The sequence below is a fragment of the Schistocerca cancellata genome, chromosome 4 (assembly GCF_023864275.1).
Source record: "Schistocerca cancellata isolate TAMUIC-IGC-003103 chromosome 4, iqSchCanc2.1, whole genome shotgun sequence".
Lineage (NCBI taxonomy): Eukaryota > Metazoa > Arthropoda > Insecta > Orthoptera > Acrididae > Schistocerca > Schistocerca cancellata.
Window position 1 is genome coordinate 767,789,836 of NC_064629.1, and position 10,387 is coordinate 767,800,222.

Below are 10,387 nucleotides of genomic sequence, written 5' to 3' on the forward strand. Positions count from 1 at the left end.
CTTTAAGAGTTTTCATATAAAAATTCGGAGGCGTTACGTATTAACACGACCTCGTAGATCTTTAAATATCGGGAAGTCTGAGATATCGTCTAACATTGTCGAATACAACATTAGTATACAACATCAATAGTAGCGTTTCCTTGACATTTTGTTAGGATTTATTCTATTGGCGTGTTTATGGTTGAGTAGTAGTTCAGATAAGATACTGTGTTATTTCTCTCAAGGGACAATACAGTCATAAATCTAGCTAGAGATACAATGCAAACTTCCTTCATTTATCAGGCTTCGTTGTTTTACTAGTTCGGAGACTTTACCAAAGTTGAGAATCACCTGATCGACCAGACTACTTGTGCTTATGAATTTTATAATACCATACACGACGAGCGTACTCTTTTCTTCACACTGTCTGTATTTTGATAACCCTTTTGGCTGGCACGAATTTTCTCATTTTGTTACAAGCAAAATATTATTGTTGATCTCTGAAAGCACTAAAAAATTTAATGACGGATAGAGCTATGTGCTAATAGGTGGTGGATATGTGGGGCGCTTGTGCTGTCATTTTGAGGTTGTTTACTACTACGTTTTCTTTCATTCAGTACAAACAGTAATTCAGTACTTTGCTGTAGCGATTTTCGGTAAGCTATGGGTACGAGAGGTTTATAAACTCTGATCGATATTACAGTGGGCCCCTAGACACTGTTGGCTGTTATCAATTTCAGTTGTTTTCGACTCATGTACTATTGATATCTATAACATCCGGAGGTCTTGCAAGTGAACTGAAGCAACGTTTATTGATTATCTTGTTTGAATGAAAATTTGGAAAGTTCAGATATCCAAATTAAGAGAGATTTAGTGTCAGAAGCGAAGCTGTGTTGCAGTGTGTTGGGTCGGGCCTCGAGAGCTCAGTATCGTTTCTGAAATACACTCCTGGAAATTGAAATAAGAACACCGTGAATTCATTGTCCCAGGAAGGGCAAACTTTATAGACACATTCCTGGGGTCAGATACATCACATGATCACACTGACAGAACCACAGGCACATAGACACAGGCAACAGAGCATGCACAATGTCGGCACTAGTGCAGTGTATATCCACCTTTCGCAGCAATGCAGGCTGCTATTCTCCCATGGAGACGATCGTAGAGATGCTGGATGTAGTCCTGTGGAACGGCTTGCCATGCCATTTCCACCTGGCGCCTCAGTTGGACCAGCGTTCGTGCTGGACGTGCAGACCGCGTGAGACGACGCTTCATCCAGTCCCAAACATGCTCAATGGGGGACAGATCCGGAGATCTTGCTGGCCAGGGTAGTTGACTTACACCTTCTAGAGCACGTTGGGTGGCACGGGATACATGCGGACGTGCATTGTCCTGTTGGAACAGCAAGTTCCCTTGCCGGTCTAGGAATGGTAGAACGATGGGTTCGATGACGGTTTGGATGTACCGTGCACTATTCAGTGTCCCCTCGACGATCACCAGTGGTGTACGGCCAGTGTAGGAGATCGCTCCCCACACCATGATGCCGGGTGTTGGCCCTGTGTGCCTCGGTCGTATGCAGTCCTGATTGTGGCGCTCACCTGCACGGCGCCAAACACGCATACGACCATCATTGGCACCAAGGCAGAAGCGACTCTCATCGCTGAAGACGACACGTCTCCATTCGTCCCTCCATTCACGCCTGTCGCGACACCACTGGAGGCGGGCCAACACCGCGGTTCCTGGTGTGTCCGCTGTGCCGTGCGTGTGATCATTGCTTGTACAGCCCTCTCGCAGTGTCCGGAGCAAGTATGGTGGGTCTGACACACCGGTGTCAATGTGTTCTTTTTTCCATTTCCAGGAGTGTATAAGGTTCCGGCTTCCAGCTCTGCTCTATGACAATATGACATTTGGAAACAGAATTACGCATTCTCGGTGCTCTGTTACTGAAATAAAAGAGCCAATATTATTTTCCGCACGTAAGGTGACGGTTCACGCCATTTGATAATAGTTGACAGTCCAGTGATGTCGCTAGTCGAAATTATTTGGGTTCATATGAAAACGAGCTATATTTTGTATTATCCAGAGAAACTATGGACAATACGTTATTAAAAGTTACACTCATTGGTGTATAGTAGTTTTAGGCTGTGGTCGCTAGTAGTTTAGACACCATGCACGTTGGAACCTTGAAATCCATAATGTGTAAAGGCAGATGAGAAATATTAACAGTTATATACATTGTAGCGCCAATGGAAAGGTACAAGCATGCGTATTGAAATAGAGAGATATGTAAACAGACAGTATACGCCGCTACGGATGGCAACTCCTATATAAGACAAGTGTCTGGCGCAGTTGTTAGATCGGTTACTGTTGCTACAGTGGCAGCTTATCAAGACTTAAGTGGGTATGAACGTGGTGTTGTAGTCGGCGCATGAGCGATAGAACACAGCATCAGCGAAGTAGTAATGAAGTGGGTATTTTCCCGTACGAGTGTACCGTGAATATCAGGAACACAGTAAAACATCAAATCTCAGACATCGCTGCGGCCGGAAGAAGATCCTGCAAGACGACTGAAAGAACCGTTCAGCGTGAGATGAGTGCAACCATTTGCAAATTGCTGCAAATTTCATTGCTGGGCCATCGACAAGTATCCTTGATTACTGCACAACACAAAGATTTACGCCTCCTCTGGGCCCGTCAACACCGACGTTGGACTGTTGATATGGGATCCTTGGTACGTCTAGATACGGCTCTTACAGGTGACACATGCGTAAGCATCCTGTATGGTCACCTGCATCCATTCATATCCAGTGTTCATTCCGACGGACGTGGCTAATTCGAGCAGGATAATGCGACACCCCACACGTCCAGAATTGCTACAGAGTGGCTCCAGGAACACTGTTCTGATTTTAAATACTTCCACTGGCCACCAAACTCCCCTGGCATGAACTTTATTGAGCATATCTGGGATGCCTTGCAACGTGCTGCTCAGAAGAGATCACCACCCCCTCGCACCCTTACTGATTTATGGACAGCCCTTCAGCGTTCATGGTGTCAATTCCTTCCATCACTACTTCAGATATTAGTCGAGTCCATGTCACGTGGTTTTGCGGGACTTCCTCGTGCACGTGGGGGCCTACACGATATTAGCAAGTGTACCAGTTTGTGTGGCTCTTCAGTGTATAACAACTAAGGAAGATCAAGATAACAAAAACAACTTGTTTTGGTTCGAAAGATGTATTGCCACTCCCCCTAAAAATGAAAATGTCTGGCAGGACGCTTTTATTAGATGCTTAAAATTTACCCTTCATCTAATTCTATATAGACCATTTACTCTCGTACAGGACAGCATAAGGGAAAGCCACATTAGACTTAAAAAGCCACATATGGCTGCGTTTGATCGTTTATCTGAATGATTAACAAATAAGGCCGGCCGCTGTGGCCGAGCGGTTCTACGCGCTTCAGTCCGGAACCGCGCTGCTGCTGCGGTCGCAGGTTCGAATCCTGCCTCGGGCATGGATATGTGTGATGTCCTTAGGTCAGTTAGGTTTAAGTAGCTCTAAGTCTAGAGGACTGATGACCTCAGATATTACGTCCCATAGTGCTTAGAGGCTATTTGAACCATTTGAATATCATAACACTATTTAGCAAGTGCACAAATCCGTGTAACCGTCAGATAATGACTGAATTTGGATTCATCGTGAATTTCAGCTGCTGAATTACGAAATAAAAATTGTTTTCGTAGGTGCACAGAAGCTCAAAGAGGTGATGAAATGTGCAAGTTGCTAAGGAGACAAAAGAGAATTATAACGTAGTTTGTTTGCTCCAGCGATTCGTGAAATAGATTTCTTGTAAACTACACAACCAGTATTGTCACGCTACAAAACCCCGCTTCTGGATAGGAGCACATTACAATACAGATAGCCACAATAAACAATAATTTTTGCTTTTCCGATAGCAGGAGCATGTGTGTCTTAAAGAATAAGGTAATCCAAAACTAAAGGCAGAGAGAGGTAATTGAGCACCAGAACATTGAAGCCATATGACGCGGAATGAGATTAAGCAAAATATTTCACTTCATGATTTAACGTTTCGTACGGCCATAGAGCTATCATTTTTATTTTTAATTGCAATGACGATCGTACTTGGAGCGAGAAATAGTGAGAATGCAAATTCTTTGTAGGTTTCCATGTCGTGTAAAACTTTTACTAGCTTTGGTACACTTTCCAGTTCTTCAATTTGTATTTGCACACAATCATTATGGATATTATTCCAGGAGTCATTTGAATAATCACAAGTAACGGGACCGAGCGAGTTGGCGTAGTAGGTAGCACACTGGACTCGCATTCGAGAGGACGTCGGTTCAAATCCTCATCCTTATTTACGCTTCCCGTTATTTCCTTAAATCACTCGGGGCAAGTGTCTACATCGTTCCTTTGAAAAGGGCACAGCCAATATCCTTCTCCAGCCTTTCGTAATCCGAGCTTGTTGTCTCTAACGACGACGCTGCCGATGTTACGTGAAACTCTGTGAGTTAACGAGCATTTTGCTCTCATTTAAGTATATGGCCGAAAGAGTCAGCCTTCAGGAATTGTGAAACGATCCCTGTCGTCCAGGACCGTGTGCCACAAAGAGCGCAGATTCGCCACAAGATGGGGAAATTCACAGGCGTCTGTTGTACAGAATGAGGCCTAAGCGCTATAGTGTGCCAGAGAGACAGACGAGAACCTACGTCATAGGGAAACCCCGTAGAAGCTATTTGTGGCCAGGGAGACGTAGCAGTGTTAAATATGGCTGACCTAAGATGGGCCATAAAGGGAAACATTTATGAAAACTATTTAGTTCTGCAGTAATTCAGGGAAAGTAGCCACAATAAATTTAATCTACCATACTCCATAAATTTTCATGGCAATCCCAATAAAACTTGAATATTGATCATATCTGTAATAGTTTCCGATTTACTGTTAAAGTCAAATTAACAAGTTTTGTAACAAAGACCTGAATGCTAAAATCTGAACGCTTTGGTCGATCTTAACGATCGACATTTCATGTAGAAACAGATCTTTAAAATGACGAATGTTGTAAATATCAACTCTGTATTCATTTGTATAAAAGAAATAGTAAATTTAAATTATCAGTATTTACACTTAAGCATCAGATCATTTCCTACACGCAAAGCATATTGAACGATGGCAGCATGACACCATATTCAGTCATTAGGTAATAGAATATTTTTTGTAAAGTTTGGTGAATAATAGTTACTTTTGTTCTTTATTTATTTATGAGGAAGCACATTGGTGCAAGGCTACTGGTCGCGGCATTCAAGGCTAAGAAGGAAATAGTATTGGTTTTAGGCAAGAGAATTTAACGTTTATTATGTAATGGGTATTATTGTTACTTTATTTAGAACGTGAAAGTGGTTAAGCTTTGGTTATTTAAATATGTTAAAATGTAAAATAACGTAGAATAAGCTTTAGGCAATCAGATGGACGGCTTCAGGAAAGGGAGCTGCACTAGTCAGTTGAGTGAGGATGTTCGGCGCGTGAGAAATGCCGCCGGGAACGGGCAGAGGGACAGTGCTGGTGGAGACGCGAAGGCGGATGGTCGGTCTTTAGGTAGCTAGAAAGTGAAACCACATAGAAAATTGCGCGTTGTGTGGTATCATGGGACTTAGTCTGAGCGGTGAGCAGCCACGCATCTGGTGTGAACTCTAACTTTTCGTTTAGTTAACGGGGTGGACTATTGGACTTGTAATTGGTGATGATATTGTGAATTATCGAACTGTGTCAAATGGATATGAGCTCGAGTGAAATAGTAACTGTAAGTACAACTTTCGCTATTACTTTCCTTTCTAAATAAACATTATTCTAACCAAATCGCAACTGTGGGTCGTTAATTTAGCTCCCAATATTATTACTACTGTTGTTATATGTTATATTTACGGTGTATATTTCACACAATTTCGCAAACTTGCTATCAGTCACACAGTTTAACCATAGGGTCACAAGTGTCTAGTTTATGGTGTGTAATGCGTCGCGTGCGGTACGTGCGGTTCAACTCCTAGACGAGTTTGAGCCAAGACATTTCGACGAAGAGCAACAGCATGTGAGCCCTAACATCTTTAGGATGTTAGCTCGCAACTCTGGTCTTTCATCCATACCTCTACAACTAAGCCGGCCGGGGTGGCCGAGCGGTTCTAGGCGCTACAGTCTGGAACCGCTCGACCACTACGGTCGCAGTTTCGAATCCTACCTCGGGCATGGATGTGTGTGATGTCCTTAGGTTAGTTTAAGTAGTTCTAAGTTCTAGGGGACTGATGACCTCAGAAGTTAAGTCCCATAGTGCTACCGAGCGAGGTGGCGCAGTGGTTAGCACACTGGACTCGCATTCGGGAGGACGACGGTTCAATCCCGTCTCCGGCCATCCTGATTTAGGTTTTCCGTGATTTCCCTAAATCGCTTCAGGCAAATGCCGGGATGGTTCCTTTGAAAGGGCACGGCCGATTTCCTTCCCCATCCTTCCCTCACCCGAGCTTGCGCTCCGTCTCTAATGACCTCGTTGTCGACGGGACGTTAAACACTAATCTCCTCCTCCCATAGTGCTCAGAGCCATTTGAACCATTTGATAAGGTGTCCAACCCGGCCGGGAATCGAACCAGGGCCCGCTTGCATGGGAGGCGAGCACGTTACCATCCAGCTAAGCAGGAAGACTGATGGGGAGTAGATCTCTTCTGAACAGCACAATATAATACATCCCATATATGCTCAGTGATGTTCATGTCTGGGGAGTCTGGTGGCCAGCGGAAGTATTTAAACTCAGAAGAGTTTTCCTGGAGCCACTCTGTAGCAATTCTGGACGTGTGGGGTGTCGCATTGTTCAGCTCGAATTAGCAAGGTCCTTCGGAATGCACAATGGACATGAGTGGATGCAGGTGATCATACAGGATGCTTACATACGTGTCATTTGTCAGACTGGTTTCCAGACGTATCAAGGGTTCCATATCACTCCAACTGCACTTGAACAGTCCCCTAATGACATGCTGGGTCCATGGATTAATGAGGTTGTCTTCACACAATTACACGCCCATTCACTCTATGCAATTTGAAACGAGACTCGTCCGACCAGGCAACATGCTTCCAGTCATAAAAAGTCCAACGTCGATGTTGACGAAACCCAGGTGAGGCGTAAAGCTTTATGTCGTAAAGTCCTCAAGGGTACACGAGTGGGTCTTCGGCTCCGAAGGTCCATATCGACAATGTTTAGTTGAATGGTTCGCACGCTGACACCAGCTGATGTCCCAGCATTGAAATCTGCAGCAATATGTGTCTGTCACGTTAAACGATTCTCTTCAGTCGTCGTTGGTTCTGTTCTTGTCGGATGTCTTCCTCGTCCACAGCGATGTCGGAGATCTGATGTTTTACCAGATTCATGATTTTCACGGTACACTGATGAAGCGGTCGTACGGGAGAATCCCCATTTCATCGCTACCTCGGAGATGCTGTGTCCCGTCGCTCGTGCTCCGACTATAGCACCATATTCAAACTCACTTAAATCTAGATAACCTGCCATTGTAGCAGTAGTAACCGATCTAAGAACTGCGCCAGACACTTGTGCTAGCTGGACCATTGATAGCAACTTCTGGTGACTTTATGTGACTTTTAACAACCTGCTTCTGTAGTGATCAACGGTCCCTGTCCGCCAGTACATGAATATCCCCTGCTCTTGATTTAGCTGTGAATATTCCTTCTCAGTTCGACGTCAGAATCATATCACCAGCAATAGACTTGGGCAGCTTTAGAAGAGTTCATATGTCTCCGACGGATTTGCTATCGACGTGGTATCCAAATCCACGCTGGAGGTCACTGAGTTCCCCCGACCGACCTGCTCTGCTGTTACTGGTTCTGTATTGACAATGCAGTACTTCCCGCCTTCTGTTATACCGGCGAATGTAATATATCGTATATTGTGCTCCACTTGTGAAACGTTATTCCCCTGCGTGAAATGTGAGCAGTATTATTGCGATGCCACGCGAGCTATGCGCCACACATATCAGATGAACACTGTCGATTCGTCTGCGAGATAGCTCAGCTATATTTGCATTCCGGTAAGGTGGCACGTGTCATCCGGACGGAAAAGGTGAGACTTCCTGGCGAGATGATACTTTGCTCCCGAGCGCCTTCCGCCGTGACGCCTACGCGGAACATCCAGATGTGGCTGGTGACAGATACTCTTCACCAGCAACTCGATGCCGGTACCAAGACTCCGCTAGCCGTCTGCAGCGCGTCTTCCTCCATACCGAAAATAGCCTGATAATCTCCTGGTGAAATGCACCACATCTCTCACATAAGACCGCCTCCAGTTCCGTTTGTCTCAAAGCAGTCACGACCTAACCAGCTCGTAACGACGTAACACTGTAATTGATAATGGGCAGATTATTACTTCTTTTTTACGAGTAAAAGTAATTTCCAAATTTTATTTGAATAACCGTGGTCCAAGGCACTGTTGTTTCTAAAAATACGAGGGGTATACAATAAGTACTGTAACACATTTTTTTTCCAAAAGTAGGCTTGTTTTAGTTAGGATCTCAATACACAATTTTATTCCCACCCTTTTGGCTACAAAACACTGTATTTCAACATAGTCTCCGTTCAGTGCGATGGTCTTACACCAACTTACTGGGAGGGTCTGCATGTCCTCGTAGTACCACTCTACTAGTTAACGTCGGAGCAAATGTCCTGCTGCATCAGTAAACTATCCATCATCCACGTACTACTTTCCACTGAGTGCATGATTCATTGGGCCAAATACATGCAAGTAGGAAGATGCGTGATTCGATTGTAGGGTGGATGAGGAAAAGCATTCTAATGAAGTTTTTCGAGCTTCTCTCGAGTGCCCATACTTGTGTGAGGCCTTACTTTGTCATGGGGAAGGAGAGGTTAGTTTGCATTTTTGTGGCGACGAACATACTGAGGTCGTTACTTAAATTTCCTGAGGGTAGCAGAATACACTACAGTTTAGATCGTCGCACACTGAGCGAGAACTTCAAACAATAGAATCCCAGAAGACCGTCACCATGACCTAGCCGGCTGAGGGTGCCGTTCAAACGGTTCAAATGGCTCTGAGCACTAAGGCACGTAGCATCTGAGGTCATCAGTCCCCTAGAACTTAGAACTACTTAAGTGTAACTAACCTAAGGACATCAGACACACGCCGGCCGAGGTGGCCGAGCGGTTCTAAGTGCTACAGTCTGGAACTGCGTGACCACTACGGTCGCAGGTTCGAGTCCTGCCTCGGGCATGGATGTGTGTGATGTCCTTAGGTTAGTTAGGTTTAAGTAGTTCCAAGTTCCAGGGGACTGATGACTTCAGAAGTTAAGTCCCATAGTGCTCAGAGCAATTTTTGACATGACACATGTCCATGCCCGAGGCAGGATTCGAACCTGCGACTGTAGCGGTCGCGCGGTTCCAGACTGAAGCGCCTAGAACCTCTCGGCCACAATGGCCGGCTCTAGGGTGCGGCTTCGAACGTTTTATTAGGAGGAGAGACATTGCGGCTGCATCCCATGGACTGCCATTTTGTTTCATATTCCAAGTGATGACGACATGTTGCATCTCCTGTGGTGATGTTCGACAAAAACCTGTCTCATCAGCCTCGTAACGCGCAAGTAAATCCTCACAGATGGTCCATTGTTGCTCTTCATGGAATTCTGTTAGGCGGCGCGGAAACCAGCAACCATACACTTTTCAGTACCCGAACTGGTAGACGAATGAGTCAGCACTACCAACAGAAACGTCCGGCACCGAGGTGTTTCAGTGTGATCCTTCGATGACATCGAATGAGAGTGTCCTCACGTTTCAACGTTGAAGGAATCGCACCTGGGAGATCGGACAGGTTTGTGCGATCTTGTTGCAAAGACAGACTCCTCGCCCAACGACCCACCGTGGTTTTCTTCACTTGCAGGTCTCCCTAGTCATTCTACAAGCGCCTATGAATATCTGCGATGCTCTGGTTTCCCGCCAAATGAAACCCAATGACAGCTCTCTGCTGGCAACGCACCTCTGTTACAGACGCCACTTTGAAAGGTATGTATAGCGTCGTCACCCATAGGAAGTTCATGAAACCGTAGGACTGAAGCGGGAATATTCCGCAATATCCCATGACAAATTCCGCATTTTTTTCAGCCGAAATCGGCCGAGGAAAAAAGGGTTGCATTACTTATTTAAAGCTCCTCGTAAACGTTTCTGACTGATCTCCTTACGTTCTTGATGCTGGTGCACCTAATCCTCATACATAATTTGCAAATGCCATACTCAAGTGTAGTTTTAGATATTGTTCAAATGGCTCTGAGCACTATTCGACTTAACTGCTGAGGTCATCAGTCACCTAGAACTCAGAACTAATTAAACCTAAC